At 30.8% G+C, this 27,574-nt stretch overlaps 1 pseudogene; it reads right to left on the bottom strand.

The window, feature by feature from the left end:
- Positions 1–11,469: 11,469 nt before the first annotated feature.
- LOC113862364 lies at positions 11,470–18,873 on the bottom strand (annotated as a pseudogene).
- Positions 18,874–27,574: the final 8,701 nt, after the last annotated feature.

Genomic DNA, 27,574 nt, shown 5'->3' on the forward strand with positions numbered 1-27,574 from the left:
CAAGTGAGAACGCGTGGGTTTAAAGGGTATTTAAGGGAGTTCACGTTGAGAAATTTTATTTTTCACTAAAACCACCTCTCTCTCTCTCTCTTTCTTTCTCTGTTCTCTTTATTCTCTCCCTCATCCCTATAGAGAAAACCTCTAATAACTCTAGATCTCTCTCAAATCTAAACTCAAACGTCTATTCCAATTGAATCTAAGGAGAATTCTAGTCCTTGAGTAGTGTTTCTGGTCAAGACAGAGTTTTTCTCTAGAGCCCACAAAGAACTAAGTTTAAGAGATCCATTTCTAGGTAAATGGAGTACCCAAACCCTAGATTCTATTTATATACATATCTATATATATTGATTTTGAAAGAATTGAACCATCTCATTCCAAATAGAAAATCTATAAAGTTTTCTTGCAACTATATAGTGAAAATAGATTTTTGGTATAAAAAGAGTTTTTGATTTATTTAAAATCACTTAAAACATAGTTTATGGTTAAAATCACAAACGAGAATAAGTGTAAGAAGTTTTATAGACAAATTACTTTATATATATATATATATATATATATATATATATATACATGTATGTATAACTGATACTGTAAGTCATTATCTTTTTGAATAATATATGTGTTGAATGATAAAAAAAAAGTAGAAAATGTTAAACTTTAGAATAGAAGACTTTATTAAGATCAAGAGAGTGTATTCTTCGGCAAATTATTTATGAATTGCGAGATTAGTCTGAGTTCGAAGGTGTTCAATTTTCAGTGTATTGTATTGGGCTTGTGATGATGTGTTTCCTATTTTATAACTATATGCATGATTTATTGATCTAGTTTGATTGATGAAAATTGTTTGGCTGTTTGAATGATGAAACGTGTTTTGCCATGTATATATGAACTAGACTAAGTTTAGGTGTATGAAGTATTAGACATGTTTTGTTTAATGAAATTATGAGAAAGAGATGAAAGAAAATATGTTATAAGTGAAAGATAAAGGAAAGAATTGGTGGGAATAATTGAGAATTGCTGAGAAGAATATGAGAAAAAGAAAAAGGAATAACCAATATGTGTGTCATAAAAACACTTATTAGTGCAATTATAATATGTGTTATAATACATTGACGGGTGAGATTATAACATATATGTTGTAATACATTGATTAGTGTGTTTGTAAGACATGTATTGGACAATATTGATTGATATAAATAGTGTGATTTTGATGTGCCAATGTTGAAATACCATATGGATAGTTCAAGGATATACTAGGGGTATAGGGTCTAGAGTTGATTATGAAAATCTGGAAGAATCAAAGTGGTAAATATTGCTCACTGATGTGTACACGATTAAAAGTAGGATGCATTTACAAGTCTCACATTCATTTCTTTTCTAAACTCCTACCTATACCTTTGCTAGGAAGGCCGTGAATGCCCATGTTGTATCTGTGTATGGTTTAGCTTACCGGTGACTATCCATGCTGTGTGAGTTCTTCGTAATTAGGGAAAGTGTGTTGGTAGCAATTTAGGGGCCCGATAGTACCTAGAATACTATTATAATGAAGTGTTCAAATTTGAAATGGATAAAGTATCACGAAATTATTGATTGGCTAATGATGTTTGGTTAAGTGTGGAGTAATGTGCATAAATGACTTTTGGTTGATTAAAATTGTATAAATAAATAAAGTGGTATGAGTTCAAGAATTGAAATTGATTGGGTTGATTACATAAGAAATGAAATATATATGGTAAAATGACAAATGATGTATATAAATAATTTTTGTCTAGTTAAATTTGTTAAAAATGGAATCTGTATATTTTGTTATATATTATATTAGAAAATGTTTCTACATTATTTTGATTATTTTATAAAATAAGAATTTTAGTGGAGCGAGAGATGCTCACCCTGACAAACATTTTCAAGTAAAAAAGAAATAAAGAAGCTCTATCCGTTAGGATCATACTCTCAAGGGATGATAGGAAAGGAAATGCTTTATAGGATTTAAGTTTATAAGGAAAGCTGTAATAATATTGATTGAGTTTATATTCAAAGTTATTTATAATATGTAATCATTGTAAATGATGATTCAAGGTTATATGTAATATTCAACAATTAATTGTTTGAATTTTAATTTATATCAACTTTAGTTAGAAATTTATTCTTCTAAAAAATAGTTTGTTTGTATCATGAATTCAATATATATATATATATATATATATATATATATATATATAAAATTTGAAATTCTAGCTTTCATTTTATCCATAAATTCAAACTATGAAAATACATTTTTATTTCATTATGAATGAGACTTTTATACCTACAAAGTTTTAAAATTTGTTGACTTTATCAGTTTATATTCATATGTTTGTGCAACTTTTCCAAATCTTTCAAATCCTTTACGAATTTCATGAAGTTTACTTCAAAATACTATGTATTATTAGGGAAAATTATTTGAATTATACTAAGAATGTTACACAAACAAACCAATGATCCTTTCATACCTTCAATTTGTAAAAAAAGACTTGTAATAACAATTTCAAATATAAGTTAAAATAATAAATGATACAAGAGTTACTTGTAAAAAGAATAATTCAGTGCATGTACAACTAATATTTTGTTGCCATCTACTACTATATGTGAGTGAGATGGCGTGAGATAGGATTCCATTAGTATCATATCAACCATGGATGTCGAGGATAATGGTCATGCTCTAGATGTTGGTAATGAGGAGGGTTGAGAAGAAGGTCCATTAGGCTGCTCCAGTGGTTGGTGTAATAATTTTTTTATGAAGTGTCCATTAATGGATTTCTTCAATTTGATTGTTGATTTGGAGCAGTCATGACACTTTGGGAAGCACATAGAGCAATGATAAGAGCTAAGAATCCTAAAGGTTTTGTGGTTGTTGCAAAAATAAAGGGGTTAAAGATGATAAAAGGATAAATTTCTTCTAAAATAATTGTGGCTATGTTCATAATTAACTTCTCTATTATGTTGTAAATGAGATATGTTCAAGACATGCAAACATCTTAGGTATGAGTGGTAAAGACTATGTTGGTAAAGAGTAAGGATGTCCAAATTTGGGGCAAAGTGTTCAAACTTCTCCTCTTGAACCTCATTGACTTCTTAACGACAATTGTCTTATATGATCTATTATGGATGCATAAGGTGTCAGCTACGGTTGCATCCATAAATCTTATATTTTCTTTCTATGTTGCTGGTATTAGCAAAACTCCCTTTCTGCTAAGGTCATGGGGTTACCTAATAGGTAGAAATAATGTCCCTTTCATAAACCACCAGCCTCTAAACCCAGGACTTTCTCTCTATCTTGTCTTAGGTCAATGGTTATGCATTTGCGTAAAATTCTTTGACTATTTCTTTATGAACTTGGTTAAGGAGATTTTTCAAGTACTACAATTTCCTTATGATTATTCCTTGCTTAGAGTCTTTATACTATCTTTCCTCTAAGACCACCTTGCACTTAGGTAATAATTATTCCCTTGGTTGCAAATCAAGAAATCTATGATATTTTGTGCTGATTTTGAACCTAAAACTAACCCATTAAGGTTGTAAAATTGTGGCAATGGTTAAGTTGGTGTTTGTGTTGACTATTGTTACTCATTAATAAGTTCCTCATTTTGTTGGGAACCTTAGCCAATTCATGTCTTTGTCTTTTTCTTTGAGGGATGGACTTCTTAGGTGTTATCCTAAAATAATTGCAACAAAATTTGCAATAATACAGAGAATGTTAGATACTTCATACTGAGAGAAGAGAGGAATGCATTTAGGAATTATCTTATAAAGCCTCAACAATTTGATACTATGTTAAATTCACTTAAGCGAATGAAGACTCGCTGAAGCGACTATTTACTTAAGCTATATTTAGTTTGCTTGAGCAAATTTATGTCAATCAACAAATATAGTTTTGTGTGAAATTTGCTTAAGCGGGCCTTTTACTGCTTAAGTGAATTTCAAAGAGTAATGCCCAAAATACAGGAAAACCACAACAATCTTAGATAATTCATATTATCTATTTTTATCATACTTATTATATTATACTAAGACAACAATTCTAAAATGAATTTTGAAAATTCATGACCTATTAGTAATGGTTTAAATCACAAAAATTTTTACATCACATATGTCAACAAAAAGATAAAGTAAACATAAGAAAGGGATAATGAGATAACATATTTAATGACTTTGTTGTGTTTGTGGGGAAGAAAATGATTGAGATTTGAGGTAAGAGGAGAGTTTATAGAATGTAAAGAAGAGTAATTTTTTCCTCTTTAATTTCACTTTTAAAATCTTTAACTATCACAATATTCACTTAAGCAAGTGATACCTCGCTTAAGTGAGTGTTACTTATGTATATTCACTTAAGCGAATTTTTGCTCCATATTTGTGCTTAAGCAAGAGTTGTTCACTTAAGAAAATAAAGAATCACTTCATCACCTCTAAGTTTAACTTAACCAAAATTTGTGAGATTTTGGTGTCAAAGATAAGTATAGTGACATATTATTGACGAAATATACTTTAAGGTCTTTTATTCTATGAAAAACTCATACAAAGCATCTTCTATTAAGCATAGGGTGAGGAAAGGATCTATTTGACAAACAAAATTAGAATCTCCTATGCAATTTTCATCTTACAACATCTTGAAACACATTTATTTTATTCATTTTCTTTCGATTCTTAAAACATTTATGTTAGCTTAAAGGTACAATAATATTTGCTATTTTGTTTTCATTTTAGATTAGTTGATAGAGGAATCATTACATTGGATATTTTATCTTCATTTTGTTAGAATATAGATCAAATTACTAGTCAAAATGTCACATGGAAGCCAAGATTGGGTTAAAGTTTAAAAGTCTTGAAGAAATATTAGAATTTTGGAGTGAATAAAGATAGTAGGTTTCAAAGTTAGAAAATAATACTTTAACAGGTGAAAGGTAGATGATGTGTTTATTGTAAAAAGGGATGCCAAAAGGAAGATAATAGATATGCATAAGTTACTAAGCACTAACCTAACACTAGAACTAATTAGCAAGAATAAGACTTGTTTACCATAATCACTTGTTACAACTTCTAAAAACAACACATATGCTTACTACACATTGTAAGATAACTTAAGTCGAATCTCACAAGATTGTGACAGAAGTCATCATTTCAACGGCATAGAGCTAAAGCTGACTATACTTCTTCAACCATTATCTTGAATCTTAAATGGAAAAATAACGTTTCACTAAAAATTTGAATTCAAATAATAAATTCAAAGTACACTTAGATAACAATTTACATGTATTCACAACATTTCACAAAAGCATAATAATGTGCATTGTGACGTGTTTCACTAAATAACAAAATATACAACAAACTTAAAAAAATAAAATATAGTCAATTGCCTAAGACATATCATTTCATTATTGATGAATTGAATATATATATATATATATATATATATATATATTCCCTTTATATTTTAGTACATAAACCATGTATAATTGAATTGATTAAGGCTACTTCTACTTTTTGAGTCTTGATTAGGCCTTAATTCAATTATTTTAACATAGCACATATATTGGCATTGTTTAGTATTTGGGTTATAACTTGAGCTATAGACTTCATTTTAATGTGATTATTGCTTTATACTTAAGAGATGGACCTAGAAGTCCCATGAGAAATAAAAGGATGGATCTTGACATTTAGAGCCAGAATTGGGTCTAAATAAGAAGTTAAAGAGGCAAAATGAAAATTTTGACCAGTATACAGTGTTAAAGTTATATCTTGGTTTACAAATATTTGATTGGACTCATTCCATTAACGTTTGAAAGCTAACATCTAGAGCTTTAATTCACCTTGAGACAACAAATCCAAACAAATACAAATCCTAAAGTGAAATCAAGGAGCTAGTTACACATTCATCTTAAGAGATTAGGTATTTAACAATTAGGATATCTCTTTCCTTAAATTATGATATCTTTTTAAATTTCAAAATCGGTACAATTTGATTTTCTAGATTTTTATTAAGATTGCTTATTATTAGGATTAGAATTTTTAGTTATTTGATTATTTTTTAAAAAAAAATTAAACTTATTAAAGGGAGAAAGGAAAAGAACACACATATATAATTTTCTTTTATTTTTGTGTCTTTTTCCTTATTCCCTCAACTTTGGATTTTAGTGTTCTTCCATTTATAGAAGAGAAAGTTTCATTATCTAAATAAAGGATCAAAGAAATGTAACATTCTTAAGAATCAGTTTGTAACATTTATTTTCAATTCAAGTTTTCTACTATATTCTCTTTTATTTAATTTCATGAATTAAATTTATTTGTTCTAATTATAATTGAGAAGTAATTGATTCATCATTATTTGTTTGAAGTATATGAGTCAATTTTAAGAAATCAGGGTTAATTAAGTAGTACAGAAAATTAATATATTTTAATTGAATTCTAGAGATTTTTAAATTTTAATTGATTTTGTGTTCACTTGGTTTGGATTTACGTTTTATTTGAATTCAAATTTTAACCACCAAATTAAAATATTATTAATTTTAGATTAAATGATCGAGTGTCATTACTTTTTTCTTGATTCTTGAATAAGGTGTTTAATTATTTCATTAATTTACTTTTTTTTTTTATGATACTTGAGAGATGACTTTGATGGCTTATCTCATATTACAATAATTAGGTTATTATTTTGAGTCACATATGACCGTGAATTAATTACCAAGGAGCAATCTTAAACTAACAAATACAAACTACTTTCATTTTACCAGTCCTAAGTAAAGTGTCGCAACCTGGCGATCGCAACGGTACGACGGATGACAAACTTGTTCCAAAATATCAGAGGAGTCGCCACCAAAGTTTATTTTTAAGAAAAACCTTGGAAAAACTTAAATATAATACGATCTTTGAAACCAAAAAATGAGTTCGGGAGTCATTTACGTGTAGGGAAGGTATTAGCACCATACAACGTCCGTTTAAAAAACGGTTACCTAAAATTAATTGTACAAAATTATTCTAATTTTGAAAAATATTTATTTAACCCCTAAACATTAATTATTTTATTTTAGAAGAAGAAATATTATTTATTGAAATATTATTCGGGTTATTTTAAAAAATATTTTGACTTGACGGGTACGGTTCCCGCTCCTACGTATCCCCGGATGCAATGGGAAACTCAAAGCCACGTAGTTCTATCTAAAAATTATGAAATTAGTTGATTATAATTAAGTTTAGTAAAAGAAAAATTTATTTTAGAATTAAAATCATTTTTCATAAAAATTATAATGTTTAGGATACAAGATAATGCAATTATACATGTACCCTACGAGAAAACAATACAGAAAGTGAAGGAAGATCATACAACTATACTGCAAATCATTAAGAAATATTTTATTCGTAAATGGAGTATTTGAATTTTAATTTTGATTATGATTAATATTGAAATAAATTTAAGATAGCGTAACCTATACATAAACTTCTTATAATTTATTAGACTATAGAAGGCAATGTAAATTACACATCGATATTATAAAAATTTATAAAATGAATAAATTATAGTAATTTAATTTATCAAAATTTGAAACATGACTTAAGAAAATAAAAAAAATAATTTTATTTGAATTGATTAAAGAAGATACTTATTTAATAAAAAACATTAAAAATTTTATTTGATAGATTTATATTATATAAAACCTAAGGTAACGTTGGTACACATAGATTTTGACAATTTATAACGCATAAAGGTAGAGTCGCTACACATTAGCATTATAAATTATTTCTTAATAAAATAATTTTGATTTAAATTAGTTGACTGATTTGTAAATTAGTATTTAGAAGAGAAATACATCTTGCATTATTATTAAAGTGATTAACTAATTAATTAATGACAATATGTGATAAGTTAATATTGCATAAAGTCTTGGTAACGTAGGTACACATAGACTTTATCAATTTATAATACATGACGATAGAGAAGCTATACGTTAGTATTATAAATTGATACAATTATATTATTATTTATTAATTAATTATAAAAAAATAAGTAATTTAGTATTCACAATATAAAATAAAATAATCATAAATATAAAATTAAATCGCATTAATATGATACAAATATACAATAAATAAAATAAAAGATAACAATCCTAAAAAAGAAGATATAAATAATAAAATGTAAAAAAGGAAATAATTTAAAAAAAATCAACTCAGATATGATATTGTAAAGTAAACGGTATCAAGAGATTTTAAATAAATAAAATAAAATAAAATAATTTAAACAAAGTTAACATAAAAAAAATAAAAAAAATAATAAAAACTCATTCATTAAATAAATTAATAGTTATCATAATAACAAATAATAATTATGATGAATAAATAAATAAAACTAAAACAATAAATTATATGTTGAACTAAATAATGATAAAAATAAAATAAATAAAAAATTCGGACAAAAAAATAATAAAAAAATAAAAAAAGGATAAAATGGTCTCAAATTTTAAATTTTCAGATTTGAGAGGGAAGGACTTTAGGGTTAAGGGTGTGCTTTTCTCCAAAAAAAATGAAAAAAGGTTATGAAAGGGTGGAGGTGAGGTTAATGGAGGCCATGCTTTTGAGTGGTGAAGGTTATTAAGAGCAAAAGGAAGAGAAATGAGACAAGGTAGGGAAAGAGTTTTTTTATAGTGAGTTTTGTGTTTGTGGATGATGATAGATGGAGGAATGGGTGGAGAGGTGGTGAGACATGGATATTTGAAATGGTGGTTTAAAATATTTTTTTTATCATTTGAGATTGATTTGATATAGGAAATGTTTATTCAAAATATAAATATGTATGAAGAAGAAGAATGTGTAAAATGTATGATGAAGCTTACTTGATGTTCTTGAAAATTTTTGCTTGCCTCTTGTTCTTCCTCCTTTCCACTAACCTTTCTTTCTCTCTATTTTCTCTTTTTCTCTCCCCGTTTTAGAATGCCTCCTCTCAAAAAAATTTTAGCCTCCTCTGATGTCTCTCTCTGCTCCATGGTCCTTTTTTCCTTTTATTGTTAGGGTTTTCACAAAAGGCCCAAAATTCTGAATTTTTCCTTTTTTATGTATAAAGTAACATTGGTTCAAGAATTTAATTATTTGTCATATTCTATTAATTCTAAAATTTTCCTATTTTATTAAGACAAATTTTTGTTTTATTTTTGTTTTTTTTTTTAAACCTTTTGATTCCATTCTTCTTTTGTAATATTAAAATTCAGATTTTTTATTTTTTTCATTTTTATTAAAAAAAATTTAAATCAAAATTTTAGTATTCACAGTTGCCCCTCTTTACTCAGTTTTTATCAAAAAATATGTATGAACAAGTTTCATATTAAAGTGATAAAAATTGAGTAAAGAAGTGAACTAATTTTGGTTTAAAAATGATAAGATACATAAAAAAAAAGTCAACATCAGAAGCTATTAGAGAAACCATGATTTTTGATGGTTTGTGCTTAACAAATAATAACAAGAATTATGATACAACATTATGCTTTGACTAAAAACTAAGATTGCCCGACAGATAATGGACTTTAGCCAAAAATAAAAGTTGCACGTAAAGTAAATCAAGTTCTAAACTTTTGACAATAAAGTAAAAGGAACCAGTCAGGTTCTGGGGTTTTGACAAAGAAGTGAAATGTGCTAGTTAGATGCTGAGTTTTTTGAGAGAAAAGTAAAATGTGTCATTTAGGTTTTGGACTTTGATAGAAAAGTGAAATGTGTCAGTCAAGTTCTGAGACTTTAACAGAAAAGTGAAATGTGCCAGACAGGTTCTGGGCTTTGACAGAAGAGTGAAATGTACCAGGCAGGTTCTAGGCTTTGACAGAAAAGTAAAATGTGCCAGTCAGGTTCTGGGTGTTGACAGAAAAGTGAAAAATGTGCCAGTCAGGTTCTGGGCTTTGACAGAAAAAAAATGTGCCAGTCAGGTTCTGGGCGTTGATAGAAAAGCGAAAAATGTCAGTCAGATTCTGGGCTTTGACAGAAAAGTAAAATGTGCCAGTCATGTTCTGGGCTTTGAGAGAATGCGAAAGATGCTGTCAAGTTTTAGGCTTCGATAAAAACATAAAGGGACCAGGACAAGAAAGGTAAAAATAAAGACAGAAAAATAAAAGGTTGATCATGTTCTGGATTGCAAAAGAAAATAAAAGGATAGTCATCCTCTGAACTTTAATAGTAAGAGTAAGACAGGAAAATAAAGACATCAATCAACTTCTGAATTTTGATGAAAAGTAAAGAACTCAGTTAGATCATAGTCTTGGACTGCACATAAAAATTGTAAAGCAGATAATGAATTTAAATTAAACTTCACAAGGTGATAATAGATAAAAACAAATGCATGCTAATGTAATGATGCGATTGTATAAACTGGATGAATGTTAACACTTGGAATGAAATTTATTGAATGATGAGGTCGAACGCAATAATAAGACTTATTAAATCAAAACAAGCTTTGTCCTTTTTATTTTATTTTATTATTTTTTTTATATTTTTTTCGGAGATGATAATTCTTCCAACCTTATCGAAACATGCACATCAAGGTTCATGAATGAATAACTTCTTTAGTCAGGATCAATTCTTTCATGAAATTTGAGCTAGGTAAGACATCAATCAAATTGGACTGCCATCTATTTTTGCATCGTCAAGAGGAGTCAACTTCTTCTGCCATGCTAAACTTATCAGGAGATTCATCGAACTTACTGTGTGAATTTTTAAGCTTCCAACTGTAATCATATTTTCTTATTACCTTTTTAGCAATTTGCATGTTTCCTTTTAGTATATAATTATTGGAATGACAATAAAAATTCTATTGAAGAAGTTGAGTAAACAAAGTGGTGTATATAAGCTGAATGGAAGGTGACAAAAGACAAAGATAAATATTTTTGGAACATAGGAATGACTGTAATAAAGAAATGGTGAATTTGCAAAGAAGACTTATGACATGAGTAACGAAAAAATACATCAAAGGATCGAAATGACTATGAAAATAGTGAAATATTATGCCGATTAAGTGACGTCTTCCAGATGAACAGTGCTAATCTCTCATGTAAATTGATCATCCATTAACAAAACTGCCAAAATGAAATTACCCCAGTAAGGTATTTTGAATCCATCTTTCGTTTGACTCAACTTTAACCTCTCAAAATTTGCCCCAGTTTAGTATTCCAGTCGATCATATTTCTCGATTTGAAGCCCTTTCTTGCGACTGAAGTTAGTGCCCCTCTGAACCGCCCTTTTAGGTTTTCAGTTCAGTGTAGTATTTATTTGACCTTAACTTTTGCCTGAGCCGCTCTTTCGAGTTTTCAGCTCACCAGGTCGCTCTAACTTTTGCCTAGGTCGCCCTTTCGAGTTTTTAACCTAGCGAGCTCTTTTCTTTCTTTTTTTTTTTTAATTATTTTTTCCTCTTTTTTAATTATTATATATATATATATATATATATATATATATATATATATATATTTAAGCATAGTATTTTTTTACAGCATCAGAATTGATGGGGTTTGGAAGATCTTGTCCATCCATGTTTGTGAGGATTAGAGCCCCTCTTGAGAAAGCCTTTTTCACCACATATGGTCCTTCATAATTCGGGGACCACTTGCCACAATAATTTTTATGCGTTGGCAAAATCTTTTTAAGTACCATATCTCCCTCACTGAATTCTCTCGGGCGAACCTTTTTATTGAAAGCCTTCTTCATCCTTCTCTGGTATAGTTGACCGTGACATAACGCATTCAACCGTTTTCCTTCAATGAGATTCAATTGATCAAAACGAGATTGCACCCATTCTGCTTCTTCCAATTTGGTCTCCATTATTATCCTTAAAGAGGGAATTTCGACTTCAATAGAAAGTACTGCTTCCATTCCATATACCAAAGAGTATGGAGTTGCCCCAGTTGAAGTACGAACCGAAGTTCGGTATCCATGCAAGGCAAATGGCAGCATTTCATGCCAATCCCTGTATGTCACTACCATCTTTTGGATGATCTTTTTAATATTTTTATTGGCTGCTTCAACTGCTCCATTCATCTTTGGGCGATAGGGAGAGGAATTATGATGTCGAATCTTGAAGTTGTCACACAATTCTTTCATCATTTTGTTGTTCAAAATAGTGCCATTGTCTGTTATCAACTTGCTTGGGAGGCCATACCGACAGATCAAATCCTTTTTAATGAATCTCACCACCACATTTCGGGTCACACTAGCATACGAGGCAGCCTCAACCCATTTTGTGAAATAGTCAATAGCAACTAAAATGAAGCGGTGACCATTAGAGGCTTTAGGCTCAATGGGTCCAATTACATCAATTCCCCATATTGAAAAAGGCCAGGGCGATGATAAGACATTCAAATTTGTTGGAGGAACATTAATATTGTCAGCATATGTCTGACATTTATGACATGTCTTTACATAACGAAAGCAATCGGCCTCCATTGTCAACCAGTAATATCCCGCTCGTAGAATCTTCTTTGCCATAGCATGTCCATTGGCATGAGTCCCAAATGAGCCCTCATGAATCTCTTCCATGATCTTTTGTGCCTCTGAAGCATCTACACATCTAAGCAGAACCATATCATGATTCCTTTTGTAGAGCACATCTCTGTTTAGAAAGAAACTCATTGCTAACCTCCTCAACGTCTTTTTGTCATTTTCAGCAGCATTTAATGGATATTCTTGGTGTTTGAGGAAATTTTTAATGTCATTATACCAAGGTTTACCATCAGATTCTTCTTCAACCATTTGACAATAGGCAGGATGATCAACCTGTTGCATCTTTATGAATGGCATATCTTCCTTTTGACTTACTACAAACATTGATGACAAAGTGGCTAAAGCATCGGCTAATTAATTCTCCTCACGAGGAATATGCTGGAAAGTAATTTCGTCGAAATACCCCACCAATTCCTTGATATAGGCTTGATAAGGGATCAATTTGGCATCTCGGGTTTCCCATTCACCTTTCAGCTGGTGAATAACCAAAGCTGAGTCACCATATACCTCGAGAATTTTAATCTTTGACTCTATAGCTGCTTGAATTCCCATAGCACATGCTTCATATTCAGCTACATTATTCGTACAATCAAATAATAATCTAGCCGTGACTGGGATATATTGCCTCTCTGGGGAAATCAGTATAGCACCAATCCCGTGTCCGAGTGCATTAGAAGCACCATCAAACATCATGACCCATTCGTCTTTTACTGAAGATTCTTTCTCGTTAAACAGCGCCATTATATTTTCATCAGGAAATTCATACTGTATTGACTGGTAATTATTCACCGGTTGATGAGCTAGAAAATCTGCGAGAGCACTGCCTTTGATTGCCTTTTGAGTAACATACAAAATATCATATTCTGACAATAAGACCTGCCAACGAGCAATCCTTCCAATAAGGGCTGGTTTCTCAAAGATGTATTTGATTGGGTCCATTTTTGACACCAACCAAGTCGTGTGACTCAACATATATTGCCTCAATCTACGAGCTGCCCAAGCCAAGGCACAACAAGTTTGCTCTAACAAAGAGTATCTAGCTTCATAATGGGTGAATTTTTTGCTCAAGTAATAAATGGCGTGCTCTTTCCGACCCGATTCATCATGTTGACCTAAAACACATCCCATGGATCCTTCTAACATTGTCAAATACATAATGAGCGGCCTCCCTGACACTGGCGGCACTAGTATCGAGGGATTTTGTAAATACTGCTTTATCTTCTCAAAAGCTTCTTGACAATCTTCATTCCATTCCATCGGCTGATTTTTCCGTAGCAACTTAAAAATTGGTTCACAAGTGGCAGTTAGTTGGCATATGAATCGAGCAATATAATTCAGTCTCCCCAAAAATCCGCAAACCTCCTTTTCAGTGCGAGGAGGCGGCATTTCCATGATTGCTTTTGCCTTGTCAGGATCAACCTCTATTCCCTTTTGACTTACTATGAATCCCAACAATTTGCCTGATTTCACCCCAAAGGTACATTTGGCAGGGTTCAAGCGTAATTTGAATTTCCTCAACCGCTCAAACAACTTGTGTAAATTCATAATATGGTCTTCTTCGGTCCTTGATTTGGCAATCATATCATCCACATAGACTTCAACCTCCTTATGCATTATATCATGAAATAATGTCACCATCGCCCTTTGATATGTTGCCCTGACATTTTTCAAACCGAAAGGCATGACCTTGTAGCAAAAGGTGCCCCAAGGTGTAATGAATGTGGTTTTCTCCATATCCTCTTCAGCCATTTTGATCTGATTATAACCCGAGTAACCATCCATAAAAGAGAAAAATGAATGTTTAGCTGTATTATCTACTAGCATATCAATGTGAGGCAATGGAAAATCATCTTTAGGGCTGGCTCTATTTAGATCCTGATAGTCAACACACATCCGAACCTTTCCATCTTTCTTGGGAACTGGCACAATGTTAGCAACCCATTAAGGGTATTTGGCCACAGCAAGAAAACCTGCATCAAATTGCTTCTTGACCTCCTCTCTAATCTTCAATGACATCTCAGGCTTCATTCTCCTTAATTTCTGCTTAACTGGGAAACACTCTGGTTTTAGTGGCAATTTATGCTCGACTATGTCAACATCTAGACCTGACATATCTTGATAAGACCATGTAAAGACATCATTATAATCATGCAAGAGTTTAATCAACTTGTCGTGCTCTTGTTTTTTCATGAGGGTGCCTATTTTGATTTCTCTCTTATCATCCTCAGTCCCTAAATTGATTGTCTCAGTGGGTTCATCATGAGGTTGGATCTCTTTCACTTCTTGATCAACCAATCTTAGAAATTCTGAGGGTAAATCAACATCACTATCATCTTCGACAGCTTGATTAATTGGACAATCAAAATTAGTGGATGAGATATTAGCACTGTTACTTTCAGACATGTCACTTTCGAATCTGCATTGTGCGAGAGTTGAGACAAAAAGAAAATAAACGACAAGATTCAACTGATAAAGAAAAAGACACGAAAGATTACTGAGAATTCAAATCGCATTTCATTTAAATATACTTAAAAGGAAACATGTGTCCTAATTTACAAAAAGAAATCATATATCAGCGTTTTCAAAAAGTAATGATATCCTAAAGCTTTGAAACAAAACAATAGGATTAACTTCAAGGATTACTTTGAATAGCTATTAAAAATCACAGGTAACTCAATGATCTCCCAATTGCCAACTTCTGTGTTTGGCGGGCAAGTACGGACTAGGTCCACAACCTCTTCTTCAGGTGTATCCACATCAGCAGCAGCAGCCACTGAGTCTTGAAACTCAAATCCAGCACTATAGAAGCTTTTCAGAAGATCACAAATGGGGGCCCCTTCAGTCTTAGGCTCTCTACCTTCCAACCTGGCTAATCTTCTTTCTTTCTTTTCCTCCATGACTCTTCTCTTATCAGCTTTAGTGGGCATGTATCCCAACCCAAATCTATCCTTATTCTTATGGAGCTGTAACCAGTTTGTTGCTTTCGATATGACTTGCCGTAACATGTATCCATACTGACAACCTCCATCGAGCATGACTTTAGCAGTCATTATGGATGTATTAGACAATCGAGGCTTTAAGATTGGAGCTCCCTCTCCAACATAAGTAGCATTTGCAATCTCTAAAGCCTGAAAAGAGGTCTCTAGAGCTTCTTCAGCAGTTTCAATATAAGGAGTGGACGAAGGCTTACTCACCAACACATCTTCTTCACCAGAGACAATCACCAACTTATTATCAATGATAAACTTCAGTTTCTGATGCAATGTGGATGGTACAACTCCTGTAGAATGAATCCAAGGCCTCCCTAAAAGACAGCTGTAAGCTGGCACGATGTCCATTACTTGAAACAAAATATGAAAAGTGCAAGGACCGATTTGGATTGGGATTTCAATTTCTCCAATGACCTCTCTTCTTGTTCCATCAAAAGCTCTTACTATCATGGCACTGGGTTTCATATGCGACCCATCATAAGGTAATTTTGACAATGTTGCTTTTGGCATCACATTCAGAGAAGACCCATTGTCAATAAGCACTCTAGCAATAATGTGATCTCGACATTTCACAGAAATATGCAGTGCTTTATTGTGCCTCATTCCTTCGGCAGGTACTTCATCATCAGCGAAGGTGAGATAATTGTTTGAAACAATATTACCAACAATGCCTCCAAACTTGTCGGTAGTGATATCATGGCTGGCATGAGCCTCATTCAACACTTTCAAAAGAGTCCTCCTATGTGGCTCAGAGTTCAACAACAGCGATAAAAGAGATATCCGTGCTGGAGTTCTGTTTAATTGTTCCACAACTTGATATTCACTTTGCCGAATAAATTTCAAAAACTCACAAGCTTCTTCATCTGACACCGTTTTCTTTATTTCAGGCATTTTCTCTTCGTCGGCGTCTTCAAACTCACCCACTTTGGCTTTCCTTTTTGAGGATCTCTCTATCTCTTTTGTTCGCTCCTTTCTCAGCTCCTCAGGTGTGTAAATACGACCGCTACGGGTCATCCTACCAACACCAGCAATGTTTGAGACGGCGACAGTATCAGAATTGACACCTTGTGTTTGGTTTTCCTTAAAATTGCCAACGTAAACCCCTGCATCATACTTCCATGGTACTGCTTTGTTGTCCTTGTAAGTGAATGGAGCCGGTACTTGTATAGTGATGGGTCTAGGTCCGTTGGTAGTTGGGGTATTCATACATTTGGTGTAATGAATGACCAAAGGTTTCGGGAAAGCTGAGGATTGCCCATCGACAGTCAAAACTTCATTTTTCTCTTTAGGGTGTCCAATTTGGACCAGATGCTTGTCCATCAAGGTTTGTAGAACATGCTTGAATTCTTCACAATCTTCAATAGAGTGGTCTGCATCAGGGTGCAAATCACATATATTTCCTTCATGTACAAAACCCTTGATTAAGTCAGTCTTGCACAGCTCAGCAAAAATAGTCTTAAGAGGAGTGGTAACCTTTTCAACTTTCCTCTTTAAAACATATGTAGACTCTTCCTCGATGGCATTTACCGATGATCCTCCATGCCTAGGTGGGGGATTACTCCTAATGTTAGGATTATCCTCCTTGAAATTTAGCCATTTGGCATTAATTAGGTCTTGCACTTTGAACTTTAATGCCCTACAATTCTCTGTTGAATGACCAATGCCACCAGCATGATACTCGCACTTAGCGTTTGGTTCATACCCTCTTGGATAGGGCGGTTCTACAGGTTTCATTGGGCAGGGTACAACTAATGAACTTTGGAATAAGCGAGGTAGTAACTCAGTGTAGGACATGGGGATTGGGTCAAATTGAACTTGCTTCCTTTCCTGATTGTTTTGGGGACTTATTTGGTTGGGATTTGGGTTTTGGTTCCAATGGGGTGGTCTCATGGGTGGTGCTATGGGAAAAGTAGGCGGAGCAGGTTGGTAGGGTCGCGACTGATAAGATTGGAGACTTGGATTCTATGAAACAGCATTGACATATGAGTAAGACATTTGAGGGACAGGAAATGTGGGTTGGAATTGAAAAGGTGCAGGGTTAGGTCTGATGAAAGGAACTTCTCTTGGGTGAAAGGCTATAGCATTAGTCTCTCCCTCCTTCTTTCTTCCTGGACCATTTGTAAATTTCTTCAAACTGGAGGGTCCGCCCGAATTGTGAAATATCTTACCACTCCTCATTCCTCCTTCCACTCTTTCTCCGATAATCACAATATCAGAGAAGTTTGACGAAACACTTCCAATCATTCTATCATAGAAAGGTGATTGAACAGTATCAATAAACATAGCCACCATTTCTTTTTCAGACAAAGGGGGCTCCACTTGAGCTGCAACTTCTCTCCATCTCTGGGCATATTCTTTAAAAGTCTCATCCTCCTTCTTTAACATATTCTGCAGTTGTAATCTATCAGGAGCCATATCAATGTTGTACTTATATTGCTTTAGGAAAGCATCAGCCAAGTCTTTCCAACTACGAATACGAGTACGCTCAAGATGCATATACCAACTCAAAGCTCCTCCAATTAAACTGTCTTGAAAAAAATGAATTAGCAGCTTATCATCATGGGCATGTGATCCCATCTTTCTACAGTACATGATCAGATGACTCTTTGGGCATGTTGTTCCTTTGTACTTATCAAAATCAGGCACTTTGAATTTTGGAGGAACTATCACATCTGGGACTAAACAAAGATCTGCAGCTTCCCCCAATGCCATAGCTGCTCCCCTCGATAGCTCTCAATCTTTCTTCCAATATTTGTAATTTTTCTCTGGATTGGAAGTGCTTCTCTGAGTAATTGGGCTGGGGTTCTTCTAAGGTCTTATGGGAATGGAATGGTGATATGGTTGGGTTTCCATTAAGGCTAGGATTAGTGATTTGTGGTTGGTGGTGGATCGGTTGGTTTGGGGTAGGTATAATGTGGGGTATATGAGCTTCTTGGGGATGGGTATTTTGAGGGTAAGCATATGATGGGATGGATGTTTGGGTTGATTGGATTTGTGGATCTGAAGGTTGTGCAGGATTGGGTTGATTTAATGGCTGGCCAGTGTTTTGTGGGTTCTCAGCTATTGGTGGCGTATAACCTTGGGGAAGGCCATATGGGGGAAATTGGACATCTTGTTGATTGAAAGCTTGTTGTGGAGGCCTTTCTACATGTAAGGTCAAAGGCACCATTGTTTCATGAGGAGGAAAACTTTGGGACGGTCCTTGTGTAGGGGTGAAACCTGGTGGATAGGTAGGAGTGGGTTGTGCTGGAGGTGCTTGAATAGGGGTCCCCTCTGTGGTTCTTCTCTCTAAAGACTTCAGTGCCTCTAGGATTTGTGTCATTTGTTCTTTCAACTGATTAACATCGTTCCTCAGTTCTTCATTGTGCTCTTCTAACTCATCCATGATCCTTGCTTGAGCGCGAGTTCTATAAGGATGCTTTAGAAAACGTTTCCCCGTTATATTTGTTTAATTTTTTGAAATAGTTTGTGAGTGATGCAATAAAAAAATGATGCAGTCAAAAAGAAGTTAACACAATGAAGAACATGTTTAAAGAGAAAATTGAAAACTTGAAGAATCATCACAGTTGTTGAACATCTTTAAGTTTTTCTTTTAAACAAGAATTAATGTGGGATCATCACCAAAATATAAAATTTTCTTAATTCAAGTGTATGAATCATTGCTACTTGATCCCACATTAATTTTCATTTTTCTTAGATATTCAAAAACTTTGTGATCCTCAACCTATGAATAAAAAGAAAATGATGAGAAATTATTTCAAATTTTGTATTTGTTTCATTAACATAGGATCCTAGTAGTCATAAGGATTAATATTGATTCTAAACAGATAAATGTCCATATAAGAATCAACATTAATCCTAAATGAATCAAACTAGGATTTTTATTAATGAAACAAATATGTGATGACTATGATTAATGAAACAAATATATGATGACTATGATAATGCGAGAACAATATGAATCACTACCCTTTTTTTTTTTAGTTTTTTCTCTTGATAAATCTGAATTGATACTTATAAGGGTAATGCTTCACATGACAATGCAATTATGTAAGAAATTATGCAAATTGTCATCCTTAACCTTATTTCAAAACTGATTTTAAATTTATTACAAGTGTCACAAGGATGGCAATAAGCATGATATTCAAATAAATGATATGCAATGATAAATGAAATGATGATGATGTAAGAAAAAATTAATTAAGAGAATCATGTGAATTACTAGTCCTTATATTATTCCAAAAAAAATCTTCTCCTTTTTTATTTAAAAACTTTAAGGCACTAATAATTCACATAATTTCTAAAAGAATAAATAAGGAAAGAATACCCCCTTTTGTGTTCTATTTCAGGTCACCTAAAGGGTCTAACTTAAAGATCTATAACTTTCTTTTACGTGTAAAAACTCACAAAAGGTGGCTTGTAATCCTAAAAGGTCACTAGAGCTAAGATCCAATCCTTGATGTTGACCACAACAGTAGGGAGTCTACTAGATGCGGGACATCAAGAAAAAGGTCAAACTCTAGCTAGGGTTTTCACGATAGCCAAATAGGACGTGCATCCAAAATGACACCGCTACATAACCCCTCTAATCCTAAGCATACTCAGACCCGGGTATAAGGCCCCGCTCAAAGTGTGTGATAAATGTGTAAGTGGTAGTGTGTGAGGGAGCATACAAACCTTATCAACTCAACAAAAATAAAAAGCTGCAAAAATTAAACAACACAAGAATATACAAATTATCAATAGTCATCTACCCTAGGATTAATAACAATATCAATATGAGCATACAATGAGATTACGCAATTCATACACGAAATACATGCACGAATAAAAGAAACACTACAATTGACTCAAATAAATAAAAAGAAAGGGATTAAACAAATAGAAACAAAATAAGACAAATTCGCACGATCAATTATCAAAGGCTTGACTCTCTAAAAGATTTCCCAAGTGGAGTCGCCATCTGTCGCAACCGGGCGATCGCAACGGTACGATGGATGACAAACTTGTTCCAAAATATCAGAGGAGTCGCCACCAAAGTTTATTTTTAAGAAAAACCTTGGAAAAACTTAAATATAATACGATCTTTGAACCAAAAAATGAGTTCGGGAGTCATTTACGTGTAGGGAAGGTATTAGCACCCTACAACGTCCGTTTAAAAAACGGTTACCTAAAATTAATTGTACAAAATTATTCTAATTTTGAAAAATATTTATTTAACCCCTAAACATTAATTATTTTATTTTAGAAGAAGAAATATTATTTATTGAAATATTATTCGGGTTATTTTAAAAAATATTTTGACTTGACGGGTACGGTTCCCGCTCCTACGTATCTCCGGATGCAATGGGAAACTCAAAGCCACGTAGTTCTATCTAAAAATTATGAAATTAGTTGATTATAATTAAGTTTAGTAAAAGAAAAATTTATTTTAGAATTAAAATCATTTTTCGTAAAAATTATAATGTTTAGGATACAAGATAATGCAGTTATACATGTACCCTACGAGAAAACAATACAGAAAATGAAGGAAGATCACACAACTATACTGCAAATCATTAAGAAATATTTTATTCGTAAATGGAGTATTTGAATTTTAATTTTGATTATGATTAATATTGAAATAAATTTAAGATAGCGTAAGCTATACATAAACTTCTTATAATTTATTAGACTATCGAAGGCAATGTAAATTACACATTGATATTATAAAAATTTATAAAATGAATAAATTATAGTAATTTAATTTATCAAAATTTGAAACATGACTTAAGAAAATAAAAAAAATAATTTTATTTGAATTGATTAAAGAAGATACTCATTTAATAAAAAACATTAAAAATTTTATTTGATAGATTTATATTATATAAAACCTAAGGTAACGTTGGTACACATAGATTTTGACAATTTATAACGCATAAAGGTAGAGTCGCTACACATTAGCATTATAAATTATTTCTTAATAAAATAATTTAGATTTAAATTAGTTGATTGATTTGTAAATTAGTATTTAGAAGAGAAATACATCTTGCATTATTATTAAAGTGATTAACTAATTAATTAATGACAATATGTGATAAGTTAATATTGCATAAAGTCTTGGTAACGTAGGTACACATAGACTTTATCAATTTATAATACATGACGATAGAGAAGCTATACGTTAGTATTATAAATTGATACAATTATATTATTATTTATTAATTAATTATAAAAAAAATAAGTAATTTAGTATTCATAATATAAAATAAAATAATCATAAATATAAAATTAAATCGCATTAATATGATACAAATATACAATAAATAAAATAAAAGATAACAATCCTAAAAAAGAAGATATAAATAATGAAATATAAAAAAGGAAATAATTTTAAAAAAATCAACTCAGATATGATATTGTAAAGTAAACGGTATCAAGAGATTTTAAATAAATAAAATAAAATAAAATAATTTAAACAAAGTTAACATAAAAAAAATAAAAAAAATAATAAAAACTCATTCATTAAATAAATTAATAATTATCATAATAACAAATAATAATGATGATGAATAAATAAATAAAACTAAAACAATAAATTATATGTTGAACTAAATAATGATAAAAATAAAATAAATAAAAAAATTCAGACAAAAAAATAATAAAAAAATAAAAAAAGGATAAAATGGTCTCAAATTTTAAATTTTCAGATTTGAGAGGGAAAGACTTTAGGGTTAGGGGTGTGCTTTTCTCCAAAAAAAATGAAAAAAGGTTATGAAAGGGTGGAGGTGAGGTTAATGGAGGCCATGGTTTTGAGTTGTGAAGGTTATTGAGAGCAAAAGAAAGAGGAATGAGACAAGGTAGGGAGAGTTTTTTTATGGTGAGTTTTGTGTTTGTGGATGATGATAGATGGAGGAATGGGTGGAGAGGTGGTGAGAGATGGATATTTGAAATGGTGGTTTAAAATATTTTTTTTATCATTTGAGATTGATTTGATATAGGAAATGTTTATTCAAAATATAAATATGTATGAAGAAGAAGAATGTGTAAAATGTATGATGAAGCTTACTTGATGTTCTTGAAAATTTTTGCTTGCCTCTTGTTCTTCCTCCTTTCCACTAACCTTTCTTTCTCTCTATTTTCTATTTTTCTCTCCCCGTTTTAGAATGCCTCCTCTCAAAAAATTTTTAGCCTCCCCTGATGTCTCTCTCTGCTCCATGGTCCTTTTTTCCTTTTATTGTTAGGGTTTTCACAAAAGGCCCAAAATTCTGAATTTTTCCTTTTTTATGTATAAAGTAACATTGGTTCAAGAATTTAATTATTTGTCATATTCTATTAATTCTGAAATTTTCCTATTTTATTAAGACAAATTTTTGTTTTTGTTTTTTTTTTTTAAACCTTTTGATTCCATTCTTCTTTTGTAATATTAAAATTCAGATTTTTTTATTTTTTTATTTTTTCATTTTTATTAAAAAAAAATTTAAATCAAAATTTTAGTGTTCACATAAAGGAATCTATAAACAAATTATTAACAAACCCACTAAACTAAATACAATTTTGATAACACTTTCTTGTAGGTTTCTATTCCCTGCTTAAGACTATATGCATTCAAGTTCATCTCATCATTATATATTGTGGCATGTTTCTATTCTCTGCCTAAGACTATACAATATGGCAAAATCATAACATATATATTCAAGTTAAAAATTGAAGCACACAACCCAAAAATCTCATCACAACTTTATCTCTATTACATCGTGTTATGTAAACTACATACTCTCTGTGAGTGAAATTGCTAATTATGTACAATAATGCTAAGTCCACTAACCTAAAGTTCGACATTAGCAACACAACGCAAAAGCTAAATATAAATTTCATTAAAAATACATAAAATTTCAATGTCAATAACATCAATGAAGTGTACTTTGACCTCAACCTTTGTTCATGTCAATGTTAAAGACGAGAGTGCATTATTCATTTCAAGCATTGGTGTGTTTAAGTATAGGGAGAGCACAAAGTTTGTTCACAATGATAAAAGACAGAGATGAAGTATATTCGTTGGGAGTGCGAATGCAACATCGATGATGCAGAAATATGAGGGTAACTACAACAGACAATGAATGCAATGATATGGATGACTAGGTTTTAGTATTTAGGGTTTCATTTTAAAATGCAATTAGCTCATAACTACTCTCCAAAATGAAATCACTTTCTAAAATAAAATTTGAAGAGCAATTACATATGAAATCGCTCTCTAAAATTGAACTTGGAAAGCAATTACATGAGAAACTACTCTTCAAAGCATTCTTCCATTTTAGAGAGTAATTCCATGTATCAATTGCTCTCTTAATAATAGATTTTAGAGAATGATTAAATTTCAATTGCTCTCCAAATCTTTCTTAGAGAGTGATTATAAAGTAACTGTTCTCCAAGTGCATCTTAGAGATTAATTTTTTTATTAACTGCTTTTCAAGTTCGCAAACCAAAAGGTCAAAGTGTATCCTAGAGTGTTTCAATTAAAGAAATAGTTATTGTATTACACTTAAGGTTCCCTTTGTGTAAGCCAATGTTTTACAAAAAGTCACAACTTTATGGGAAGAACTTGGAATAATATAGACAAATTCATATTTGTACTTGTGACCACATCTTTTCAATTAATTTTTTCCTTAACAAATTTATCTTTACCTCTGTAACAACTCTATCAAATGCCAATCCATCAAAATATTTTCCTTATTACTTAACTTTGATCAACAACTCTATCAAATGTAAACTAATCAAATTTAATTTTTTAACTGATATGGTATCATCACATGTTTTATGCAGCTGATGTTATCTAGTGAAATATTTTTTTTTTTCTGTATGTTGGCTCAATTACACTATCATTCTCTAGTATTGTTAATTCCATTACTTTACTAATTTCTTTAGATTTGTTAGTTTTACTAATGGTTTATTTGGTTTCCACTAAGAATGATAGTTATATGACTTCCACCACAATTCTATTGACAAAAAATATTTAGGATTGACAAAATTGGAAAACTAGTGTTAGGCGCAAGCATTGAACTTCCATCAAACAAAAGGAAAATGAAATCAAAGTAATAAAGTGCAAACAAAAGCAAACACCATTGTAAGATGCTTAGGATAACTTATCAACGAGAATGCTACATATGTGGAATCGATGTTAACATGTCAATAAAGTCTTGCTAGCAAAGGAGAAAATGTCTTTAGGTTGTTAGATTCATACACTATGAATAGTTATTTCTTAGACTTAGTTTAGATTGAAATAATAAAAAAAACCTTGAAATTCAGCGGTTTTGAAAACAATTTTTTCTAGTCATGCCACCATTTTTATTTTTTCATGTAGTTTTTTTTTAATTTAATGCAATTTACTTTCCATTTTATGCTTTACTTTCTGTTATCTTTCTTTCATTCTAAGTTATTGATCACTTTTATGCTGTGTTTACTTATGATTTTGTATTCTTGTGAATTATTTGCCTATGTGCATATGTTATTGTTGGTTTAATATAAACTATAGTTTTCTTTTTGGAATGCTTGCATAAATGTTTGCATATCATGGTTCCCAACATGTGTTCTCCGATCCTTAAACTTAAATTAATATTCTGATTTTTACTAGTGTAAGAAAACCATTTACGTTTGTTAAAAACAATTTTGTACATCAATTGGACAATCGATGTAGATACTAGCGATGCAGTAAGTGAAGGAGTTTTACGTTGATCAACTAACCAAAATAGAAAATATGCATTTTCTACATTAGCTTTTATGGAATCGATGACACAACATATGTAGAAAATCTAAATTCTACATTAAACTCATGTATAATCTTTATTTTTTTTAAATATGCTATTCTTTTTACATTAAATCCTAAACCCTAAAAGACAGATATAGTTTCAAATACACAAAATATAAAAAATTCAATAACTAAATAATATCATGTATAAATGAATAATTTAATGTAATTAAAAAGAAATCATTACAATGTTTAGAAACACTTCAAGAATTATTAATATTTTTTAAAAAAATTTCAACTTCTTTAAATGTCATTAATCTCATCTTCAAGTATTAGAGCAACATCTTTGAATATCTATAAGTTCAAACTGTAGAATGTTATTTTTCCACTAGTGTTTCATGGTTTGCCAACAATATCACTGATAAGTACAATATTGGCTAAATTATCAATTTACAGATTTTACATTTGCACACTATTTTTAGCGGCATAAACATGTTTTTACTGCTATTTTTTTAGCAATGATTTGTCATCACTCATGCTCTTGATAAAATCCAACTCAAAATTATCACAATTTAAAAACTATGTTTTAGGCATTGTCTTACACGAGTTAGTATTTAATTAGCAATGATGCAATAATGCATTAAAATATTTTAACTATTAAATATATTTAAAAATAAGTTTATAAATGAAATCTTTTACTTTCACTTTATAATACTCATTTTTCAATAAATTTATTATTTAGTTCTCATTAATTTTGAAATTAGGATAGATCAAGCAAACTAATTATTCAAGAGGATGAATCAAGTGCACGAGTTAGCTTTTAATTCATATTGATGAAAAAGTGTATACAACATAGAAAAATATTGCCTATGTTGAATGATTGAGTAGCTTCAACTTCACCTATTATTGAAATTGGCTTTGTCTTTCGTTTGTGATAACTCAAGATAAAAAACAAAATAAAATCATGCTTTGAATTCTTTTTGCCATACATTTCTTGATCAACTAACCTGTTATTTACAAGACATAAGTGAGTAATAACTAATTTTGATCGTGTTTTGAATTCTTTCTCAATACATTTTCACATCATAAATCCTAATGTGAAGCATTAGAGTAAGGTAATGAGTTTTAGAGAAAGAGAATAGGAGTGAATGGAAAATGAATTATTATCACTTATGTTATGTTTACGAAGGGAGAGTAGGGGTTAGTGGAGTTTAACACTTTAACCCTATTTCAATGATAACTAAATAGAAGGGAAGAGTCAAGGTCCAAAATTTCCTAACAGTTGATTTTATTTTTTTTTAATTCTCCCAATCTGTGAATTTTTCTCTCTCCATTCATATTTTTTTATAATTAAGATTTTTTTAAAATATGTTGATTTTTAAAGATAATTTTTTAAAAAATTATAAAAAAACAAAAATATTAATTTTAATATTATTAATTTTTAAAAAGAGAAAATAATTAATTTTTTGCAATTTTTGAAAAAATAAAAAATATAAATAAAAAATATAAAAGACAATAATGTCATTTACGATTAAATATTTTAAAAATATATTAATCAACTTTTATTTTTTGTTTATTTTTTCTTTTACAACGATATTGCATCATTTTTATGAGTACGTGTAAGATTTAATATATTTTTTTCCTTAAATCTTATTGGTCAATTGGCATTAAATTTTAAAATCAAATATGGAATAATATTTACATATGAAGTAACAATGTGACCATTTCTTTAACAGCCACCGTCAATTCTTTAGCTATCATATCATGGCGATGACTTATTTTTGGTGATTTATTTTGCTGGCTACACTGTTTTGTGTATCTTCAAATACCAATTTGCAGTTGGTGGCTTGAGCGTTTAGTAGCTCAACCATTTCCTAGCAACCTTTTTTCTCCAAGGACAAGAGACAAATTTCTAGAAGATTGAACTCTTCTTATTCTCGATCTATACCTGAAACGTATACCAACTCACCATTTTTTCTATATATACTATTGTGTAATCAAAATTTTAATTAATAAAGTAAACAATAATTGTAATATCTTTTAATCTTTCAATTATTCTTTTACTTTTAGCACATATTTAGTTTTTGAAAAGTAAATTAAATATGAGTTTAATTTTAAAGTATTGTTAGTGTAAATATTGTATATTATCAATTAATAAAAATACTCTATAAATATGATTAAATTAGTTATTATAAAATTTATATTTATATTAACATGATAATTTATGATTAAATGACTGTATAATATACTATCAATATATTTTATTAAAGAATGAGATCAAGTTATTGAAGTTACTTTTTCTAATAATTTTTTATAAGCATTTAATTTCATCAATCAACTATTAAATTAAATTAAAAGCTCT

This window comes from Abrus precatorius, unplaced genomic scaffold (genome assembly GCF_003935025.1).
Source record: "Abrus precatorius isolate BTA unplaced genomic scaffold, Abrus_2018 Scaffold3, whole genome shotgun sequence".
Lineage (NCBI taxonomy): Eukaryota > Viridiplantae > Streptophyta > Magnoliopsida > Fabales > Fabaceae > Abrus > Abrus precatorius.